At 48.9% G+C, this 9,253-nt stretch overlaps 1 long non-coding RNA gene across 5 annotated transcripts; it reads right to left on the reverse strand.

Moving 5' to 3' along the window:
• Positions 1 to 534: 534 nt before the first annotated feature.
• Positions 535 to 7,155, reverse strand: LOC108447148. 5 transcript variants are annotated; one of them, XR_001862549.1, is made up of 12 exons: positions 6,609 to 7,155; positions 6,158 to 6,532; positions 5,280 to 6,071; positions 4,856 to 5,181; positions 2,306 to 3,114; positions 2,047 to 2,213; positions 1,900 to 1,966; positions 1,773 to 1,818; positions 1,120 to 1,182; positions 967 to 1,008; positions 758 to 874; positions 535 to 633 (listed from the first exon to the last, which is right to left on the reverse strand). It is a non-coding gene; the product is annotated as an uncharacterized LOC108447148 (long non-coding RNA). The 5 variants fall into 5 exon arrangements; XR_001862551.1 differs by having other exon boundaries at positions 4,856 to 4,935; positions 5,056 to 5,181; positions 6,158 to 7,155; XR_001862550.1 differs by lacking the exons at positions 4,856 to 5,181; positions 5,280 to 6,071; positions 6,158 to 6,532; positions 6,609 to 7,155 and adding exons at positions 3,193 to 3,272; positions 3,397 to 3,522; positions 3,617 to 3,658; positions 3,759 to 4,507.
• Positions 7,156 to 9,253: the final 2,098 nt, after the last annotated feature.

Genomic DNA, 9,253 nt, shown 5'->3' on the forward strand with positions numbered 1-9,253 from the left:
GTGGGCAGGGGGTGGTGCCCGGGGGGGAGCCACACGACACCCACGGCAGGGGGCTGTGGCAGAGCCGCGTGATGCGGGCCAGGGGGGCAGCGACAGATGGGTGGGGAGGTGGGAGCCTGTGACAAATGGGGGGGGGAGGGGGGTAGAGCTTAGGATGAGTGATAGGTATGGGTGGTGTGTGTGTGCACACCAAAAAATTGGCTAATTGTTATTATCCAACTATCTAATTCAATTAGTGCTCCAGCTGGGAGTAGCTATGTAATGATTAATCAATTCAATTAGTTACTCCCATGTGGAGCACTAATTAGGGAAACTATATACTATATATAAACAGAAGAAAAAATAATAGAGTCGACTGCTGCACCAGAACTTTTAATGCTCCCTGAGAGTAAAAATTTTATATGTAGAACTTTTTTTTTTTATTCCCAGGGAGCATTAAAAGTTCTACTGCTGCTTTTTTAAAATTTAAGCTATAAATAAAAATAAACCAAACAAACATCAGTGCATAAGCTTAGTGGCACGCAGACCAAAACCAAAAAATTCCGCTACTCACTATCTCCTAAGAAGGCCGGGGTCCTCAGGCCACATGCTTTGGTCGTACTCCGAGGCTGACACTGTCGTCGCAGGGTATACCTGGATTAAAAGGAGACAAGGTGAAGTGGCATTGCTGAAACTTGAGTGGACCCTCACTCCTCCTCCCTCTCTCCCTGACTCGCCGCAACTCCTCGGCCATTGCCGAAGGCTGCACAAAAAGGACCTTCGAATGGAAAAGGTGAAGACATCATCACAGAGTCCCATAATACTTCCAGAGGGCTCACGAGGGTGGCGAGCTGGGACTGTCGGCCAGTTGGTTGGGAGAATAAAAGCAGACTGCCTAAAACACAAATGACAACGGATGCCACAAGCTGTACCAGAACTCGGCACCCAAGGAATAACAACTGCTTCTTTCCACCCGTCACTGCTTACCTTGCTCACTTCACCTTGACTGCTGCTATCCAGCTTGACCTCCTAAAAACAGAGACAAAGAACAATGCTCTAACACAGCCACCAGAGACAAAGAACAATGCTGTAACACAGCCACCATTTACGCTTGCCCTGCAAACACAAACAGCAACTGACCTTCCTGCGGGAACCCCCTCACCCAGTCTGGGGCGCTCTGCCACAGATTTCATCCATCTGCATCTGAAAGAAAGTGATGACAAAAGTCAAAGTGCTGCATGAGAACTTAACAGCTCCAGCCATCTTGTGTCAACCTAGGAATACCATCTAGAGGTCAAACTACACCCTACATTACAAATTTCATGTCCCCAGGCCCTGTCCTATTACACCTATATGCCAGACTATGCAGCAGGGCAGAGCAGCTCCAGGCCAAACCCATGCAGGCACCTGTGACACAGCAGATGATAAATGAGGAGAGAAAACTCTCAGTGAGAAGAGTGACCGCAAGCACATCAAAGGGCTAACGCAGAAGGCATGAGACACGAGATGCCCAAAGGACAGAGAATGCAAAATAGACAAGTGACATGACACGCAGCGGGACTCCTCTGCTCTGCACACATCAGCATTGTAATCAAAAGTGAGACTTTCCCTTTATGGGGCCTAAGGGGCCCCTTCTTGGGTATCCCAACTCCATAGCTGACTCAAAAATCCCTCCCAGCAAGTCCCAACCCAGCACCCCGCTTTCATTCCCTCTCTGGGTCACAGCCATCAACTTATCTCTCGGACAGCTGGAGATGCGAATCCGCCTCGGGTACGAAAGAGGACTGCCTCACCGTCTGGGAAGCTCCTCCTGTCGCTGGGCTGTTCTCTCTCAGTCGGCTACAATAAAGAAAACCAAAGAAACATCACTGCACAAACTTAGTGGCACCTCGGCTAAAACCCATCAATTCTGCCACTCACCGTCTCCTAAGAAGGCCGGGGTTCTCGGGCCAGACTCCGAAGCCAACACTGTCAACGCAGGGTATACCTGAGTTAAGAGGAGACAAGGTGATGCAGCACTGCTGAAACTTGAGTGGACCCTTGTTCCTCCCTCCCTCCCCAACTCACTGCAACTGCTCAGCCATTGCCCAAGGCTACCCTGACAGCACCTTCACATGGAAAAGGTAAAGGCTTTGTCACAGAGTCCCATAACACTCCCAGAGGGCTCACAAGGGCGGCGAGCTGGGTCCGTCAGCCAATCGGCAAGGGGGCTCAGCATAATACAAGGGGACTCCCTAAAACACAAATGACAATGGATGCTACGAGCTGTACCAGAATTTGACATCCAAGGAATAACAACTTTTCCTTTCCACCGGTCACCACTTACCTCGCTCACTTCACCTTGACTGCTGCTATCCAGCTTGACCTCCTAAAAACAGAGACAAAGAACAATGCTCTAACACAGCCACCATTTACACTTGCCCTGCAAACACAAACGGCAACTGACCTTCCTGCGGGAACCCCCTCACCCAGTCTGGGGTGCTCTGCCACAGATTTCATCCGTCTGCATCTGAAAGAAAGTGATGATGAAAGTCAAAGTGCTGCATGAGAACTTAACAGCTCCAGCCATCTTGTGTCAAAATATCATCTAGAGGTCAAATTACACCCTACATTACAAATTTCAAGTCCCCAGGCCTCGTTCTATTACACCTATATGCCAGACTATGCAGCAGGACAGAGCAGCTCTGGGCCAAACCCATGCAGGCACCCATGACACAGCAGATGACAAACGAGGGGATGTAACGAGGAGAGAAAGCTCTCAGCAAAAAGCATGACCACAAGCACATTGAGGGGCTAAGGGAAAGATATAGGACACAAGATACCCAAAAGGCACAGAACATACAATAGACAAGTGACACAACATGCACTGGGACTGCTCTGCCCTGTGCACCTCAGCATTGTGATCAAATGTGAGACTTTCCCTTTATGTGGGCTAAGGGGCCGCTTCTTGCATATCCCCGTCTCTAAAGCTGACTCAAAAATCCCTCCCGGCGAGCCCCGACTTGATACCCCACTTTCATCCCCTTGACTTATCTCTGGGACATCTGGGGATGTGAATCTGCCTCGGGTGCAAAAGAAGGCCGCCTCGCCATCCTAGAAGCTCTTGCCATCGCCGGGCTGTTATCTCTTAGTCAGCTACAATAATGAAAACCAAACATCAGTACAGGAACTTAGCGGCACATCAGCCAAAACCCCGACAATTCTGCTACTCACCATCTCCTAAGAAGGCCCCGGTCCTCAGGCCGCACACTTTGGCCACGCTCCGAGGCCGACGCCATCAACGCAGGGTATACCTGGGTAAAGAGGAGATGAGGTGATGTGGCATTGCTGAAACTTGAGTGGACCCTTGCTCCTCCTCCCTCCCTCCCAGACTCGCAGCAACTCCTCGGCCATTGCCGAAGGCTACCCGGACAGTACCTTCACACGGAAAAGGTAAAGGATTCATGGCAGAGTCCCGTAATACTTCCGGAGGGCTCACAAGGGTGGCAAACCGGGTCCATCATCCTGCCAGTGAGGGGGTTCGGAATAATACAAGTGGACCGCCTACAACACACAAATGAAAATGGATGCTTAGAGCTGTACCAGAACTTGGCACCCAAGGAATAACAACTTTTTCCTTCCACCGGTCACCGCCTACCTTGCTTACTTGACCTTGACGGATAAGATCCAGCTTTACCTCCTAAAAATAAGGACAAAGAACAATGCTGTAACATAGCCACCATTTACACTCACCCTGCAAACACAAATGGTGACTGACCTTCCTGTGGGAACTCCCTCACCTGGTATTGGGTGCTCTGCCAAGAATTTAATCCATCTGCATCTGAAAGAAAGTTATGACAAAAGTCAAAGTGCTGCATAATAACTTCACAGCTCCAGCCATCCTGTGTCAATCTAGGAATATTGCCTAGAGCCCAAACTACACCCTACATCACAAATTTCAAGGCCTTGGGCCTTGTTCTCTTACACCTATACGCCAGACTATGCAGCAGGGCAGAGCAGCTCCGGGCCAAATACACATGACACAGGAGATGACAAACAAGGAGATGCAATGAAGAGAGAAAACTCTCGGCAAGAAGAATGATCGCAAGGACCGAGAGAATGCTGAGTGAGATGACCTAGGCAAGGCCGACGGTGAGCCGATGAGGCTCGAAGAACCCTGGCAGAAGAAGTGCTTATTCCGAGAACCACAAAGATGGATGCCTGAGAATCGTACAGTCAGAATCCTCTACCGCTCTCTTCTGACAAGTCCTAATCCGCTCTAATGGATCATTGCGGTGCACAGCTGTGAATACAGCTCAGAACAATACCGTAAAAGACCTCTGACTCAACGCTTCCAAAGAGAGACACAATTCCAAGGCACATCCAAGCTTGTCAGTCAAAGGATTGATGGTACCGGCACCCGGCTGGGGAATGCGGAGATGCTAAGGATGACACCCGGCATTCCCGATAAGCTGGCCCCTCAAAGGGCTAAGATATAAGACACAAGATGCCCAAAAGACAAAAAACATACAATACACAAGTGACATGACACGCACCGGGACTGCTCTGTCCGCCTCGGCATTGTGATCAAAAGTGATTCTTTCCCTTTTTGTGGGCTAAGGGGCCCCTTCTTGGACATCCCTGTCTCCAAAGCTGACTCAAAGATCCCTCTCGGCAAGTCCTGGCCCAGCACCCTGCTTTCATCCCCTCTGTGGGTCATAACCCTCGACTTATCTCTCAGACATCTGGGGATGTGAATCTGCCTCGGGTGCAACAGAAGGCCACCTCGCTGTTTGGGAAGTTCCTCCTGTCTTGGTCGGCTACAATAATGAAAACCAAGCATCAGTACACAAACTTAGTGGCACATCGGCCAAAACCCGACAATTACGCTACTCACCATCTCCTAAGAAGGCCCCGGTCCTCAGGCTGCACGCTTTGGCCGCGCTCCGAGGCCGACGCCATCATCGCAGGATATACCTGGGTTAAGGGGAGACGAGGTGATGTGGCATTGCTGAAACTTGAGTGGACCCCCGCTTTTCCTCCCTCCCCGACTCGCTGCAACTTCTCAGCCATTGCCAAAGGTTACCCAGACAGCACCTGCAAGTGGAAAAGGTAAAGGCTTCATGGCAGAGTCCTGTAATACTTCTGGAGGGCTCACGAGGGCGGCAAACCAGGTCCATCATCCTGTCAGTGAGGGGGTTCAGCATAATACAAGTGGACCGCCTACAACACACCAATGACAGTGAATGCTTTAAGCTTAGAGTACCAGAACTTGGCACCCAAGGAATAACAACCATTTCAGTCCACCCATCACTGCTTACCTTGCTCACTTCACCTTGACAGCTGAGATCCAGCTTTACCTCCTAAAAATAAGGACAAAGAACAATGCTGTAACATAGCCACCATTTACAGTTGCCCCGCAAACACAAATGGTGACTGACCTTCCTGTGGGAACCCCCTCACCCAGTCCAGGGCGCTCTGCCACGGATTTAACCCGTCTGCAGTTGAAAGAAAGTTATGACAAAAGTCAAAGGGCTGCATGATGACACAAGATGGCTGGAGTTGTAAATCTAGGAATATTACCTAGAGCCCAAATTACACCCTACATTACAAATTTCAAGCCCCTGGGCCTTGTTCTATTACACCTATACGCTGGACTATGCAGCAGGGCAGAGCAGCTCCAGGCCAAACCCATGCAGGCACCCGTGACACAGGAGATGACAAACAAAGAGACAAAACTCTCAGCAAGAAGAATAACCACAAGCACATCGAAGGGCTAAGGCAAAAGACCCGTAACACGAGATGCCCCAAAGATACGGAACACACGATAGACAAGTGACACAACATCCACTAGGACTGCTCTGCCCTGCGCACCTCGGCATTGTGATCAAATGCGAGACTTTCCCTTTATGGGGCCCTTCTTGGATATCCCCATCTCCAAAGCTGACTCAAAAATCCCTCCCGGCAAGTCCCAACCTGACACCCCGCTTTCATTCCCTCCATGGGTCATAGCCCTGGACTTATCTCTTGGATGTCCGGGGATGTGAATCTGCCTCAGGCGCAAAAGACGACCACCTCTTACCGTCTGGGAAGTTCCTGCCGGGCTGTTTTCTCTTAGTCGGCCACAATAAAGAAAACCAAATATCAGTACATGAATTCAGTGGCACATTGGCCAAACCCCAACAATTCTGCTACTCACTATCTCCTAAGAGGGCCCGGGTCCTCAGGCCACATGCTTTGGCCATGCTCCGAGGCCGACGCCATCAATGCAGGGTATACCTGGGTAAAGAGGAGATACGGTGATGTGGCATTGCTGAAACTTGAGTGGACCATCACTCCTCCTCCCCCCTCCTTCCCCGACTTGCCACAACTCCTCAGCTGTTACTGAAGGCTACCCAGATGGCACTAATTATTAAATCTCTCCCAGGAATTTCCACTCCGCTACCCTACTATGATCCCGTCTCTGAGTCAAAGCCCCCAACTTATCTTTCGGATGGCAACATGAATCCTCTTTGGATGCAAAATGAGTTCTCCTTGGCAGGTCCTGTGATAGCCGGGTTAGCCTCTCAGTCAGCTAAGATAAAGAAAACTAAAATCAATGCCCAAGTTGAGCAGCATATGGGCTAAGTCCCAGCAATTCAGCTACTCACCCTCTCTTAAGCGCACCCAGGTCCTCAAGTCTCTAGCTTTGTCCCGAGTCAAATGCTATGGCTGTTATTTCAGCGCACGCCTGGGTTAGCAAGGGACAAATTTACATGGTGTTTCTGTGAGCGTGGTACATGCATTTGTGTGCTTTAAGACACGTAAATGGATCTGGTGTACCTGAGGAAAAGCCTTGGGGGGCCCCAAATGGACACCTTTTTCCCCACCGTGCAGCTTTCAAAACCCCTCCTGGCACTTCCTAAACCGGTCACCCTGCTCATGCTCCCTCTCCTGGATGCGACCCACAGCTTACCTACCGGAAAGCTCAGTTTTGGATGTCATCTTTGACACAGGGCAAGTCCCTTTGATAACATGATGAATGTGCTGAATAAATTTGAAGCTTTGTACTCAATGCAACCTGGAAGTTATGATACTCCAAAAAAAACAAAAACAAAAACTACACCAAAATTATAAAAGCATCTTACCACCCTTGAACACTCAACCCAAAATCATGAGCTTAAATACTCCCTGTGTTGCATGCTATCCTCTTCATGGTGTCTTCAAAGCCTCTAGTGCTTTAAAGGTCAAAAGCATCTACTAGAGGAGGGAGGGAGAAGGAAAAAAAAAAAAAAAGCTGAGATAAGCTAAAAGACCCCCTTCACTGAAGTGAGAGGAGACCTCTTATCCCAGTCAACCCCAGAGAGTGAATGAACGGCTGCAGCAAAGGCTGGGGTTAATGTAGCCCTGGCCGGGCCCGCCTCTATTTCCCACGATGCCCAGGAAAAGGGAGGAGGCAAATACCACAAGGTATAAAAGCCCTCAGAGGAGCTGTTGCTGTTTGGCTCCTCTGGCTGAAATTCGAGGCAAGTAAAGGGCTTAATAGAGAAGAAAACTCTTCAGAGAAATGATGATGCTTTTTTTTTTTTGCCTTTACCTCAAGCTAAATGGCAGATAACTGGTAAGAAATAAGACTTTGTGTTTTGATAGTATAGCTAAGTTGGATAATTGGTTGTTAACTGGCATAGCTATTCTTTAGTGATTACTAAGTAGTATCCCACATGTGGCTAATTAGGGTGGAGAAGAATAGCAATGATACAAATGGTGTAACTCTCTTTGGGACATCTAATTAGGGCTATATGCATTATAAATAAAAATAAGAAAAATTATTAACAGACTCCTGGGCGGTGTTAGGTTATGTATGTGTCGGGCTCGCTCCCGTGTGACATTTGCTACTGAGGTGTGGGTAGGCGTGCCCTGAAATGCAGATTTAAACCCCTAAAATGCTCAAAAAGGAAGAGCTTCCTTCAACTGAACCCTTTAAAATGAGGGAACAGAGGGTCTTTACCTCTACTTAAAGTGATACGATGGCAAATAAATGGCTTCTCCTCTTTAATTTAACTCCCGAAAATATTGGAAAAAGATGGGGTTTTCCTCACTTTAAATCTCTCAAATGATGGAAAAAGGGGGATTTTTCCCTCAATTCAAATGCTTAAAAAGGAGGGACAACTGGACTTTGCCCTCAATTTAATCCTTAGGTCAATGAAAATGGGGGGTGTAATTCAAACCCATAATATAGCATCATCAAGGTTTTCCCTTTCCATTTAAACTGAAAAATAGTGGAAAATGGGGATTCCCTGTCAGTTGATACCATTAAAAGCATAGAAAAGGCGGGGCTTCCTTTGATTGTTGCCATTAGAATTGCAAGGGAAGGGAATTCCCCCTCAATTTCAACACAGACAGTTATGGAAAAGGAATTTTTTTTCCTCAATTTAAGCCCCTTTTCTCCTCATCACCCCTTTCTTTTCTGGGGGCTGTGGGGAGGGACCGACAAGATGAAAGGGGGGAGTTGAAAGTTTCTCCCTGGGACCCCACATGCTGCTCCGCCTGCTCAGGTGCTGCCCCTTGGCAACAAGGGCTTTTCCCTGGGCGTTTTCTTGAAGCGATGCTCCGTGGCCCCTGCTGGATGCTCCAACCATTGTTCCTGAGGGGACGCTCGGGATGCCCCCGTTGGCCCCTCTGGACTAGCAGCTCCCTGTGCAGGTGTGCCCGGGTAACCCTCTGAAAGCCGCTGGTCACACCTGGATTTTGATGCCAAAGGAAACTCTGAGTTAAGAATAATCAAAACATGAACCGGTTCTCATGAAACTCAGGCGGCCTGCTGTCTGCTCCTGAACCACCAGGGTGGCCGGGCTTTCCTTTCCGTGGAAAAGAACTGGTCTTCTCATCCGGGTGCCCGTGGCCAAAACTGGGATCCTGCCTCCAAAATTCCCTATGTCCTAGGTTTATAACTACCGAGGAAATTGCCCACAGATTGTAAGCGATCACTGGTAATTTTTCCTCCATGATCATTACCGAATTGCGTTTCTGTTGAAGTGTTTGATGCTTCCCTTCGGGGGCCAGGGGTTTGACTGGGTTTTTTTATGGCTAATCGTGACAGACTTAGACCGAACCCGAGTGCCCCTGTCGCTGGTCCACCCTGAACTTCAGTGAAATATTGATATAGTTTATAAATACTCCCTTTGCCTGCTACTCAGTCTTTCCCTGTACATCCAGGAAGCAGGCTTACTCCATCCTTTTTTCTCAGCCGCAACTCTCCGGCCCAAATGCCTAACCCTAACCCTGTGGTTGTGGCTGGTGGGGGTTCTGGGGGGTG

This window comes from Corvus brachyrhynchos, unplaced genomic scaffold (genome assembly GCF_000691975.1).
Source record: "Corvus brachyrhynchos isolate BGI_N302 unplaced genomic scaffold, ASM69197v1 scaffold65, whole genome shotgun sequence".
NCBI classification, from domain to species: Eukaryota; Metazoa; Chordata; class Aves; order Passeriformes; family Corvidae; genus Corvus; species Corvus brachyrhynchos.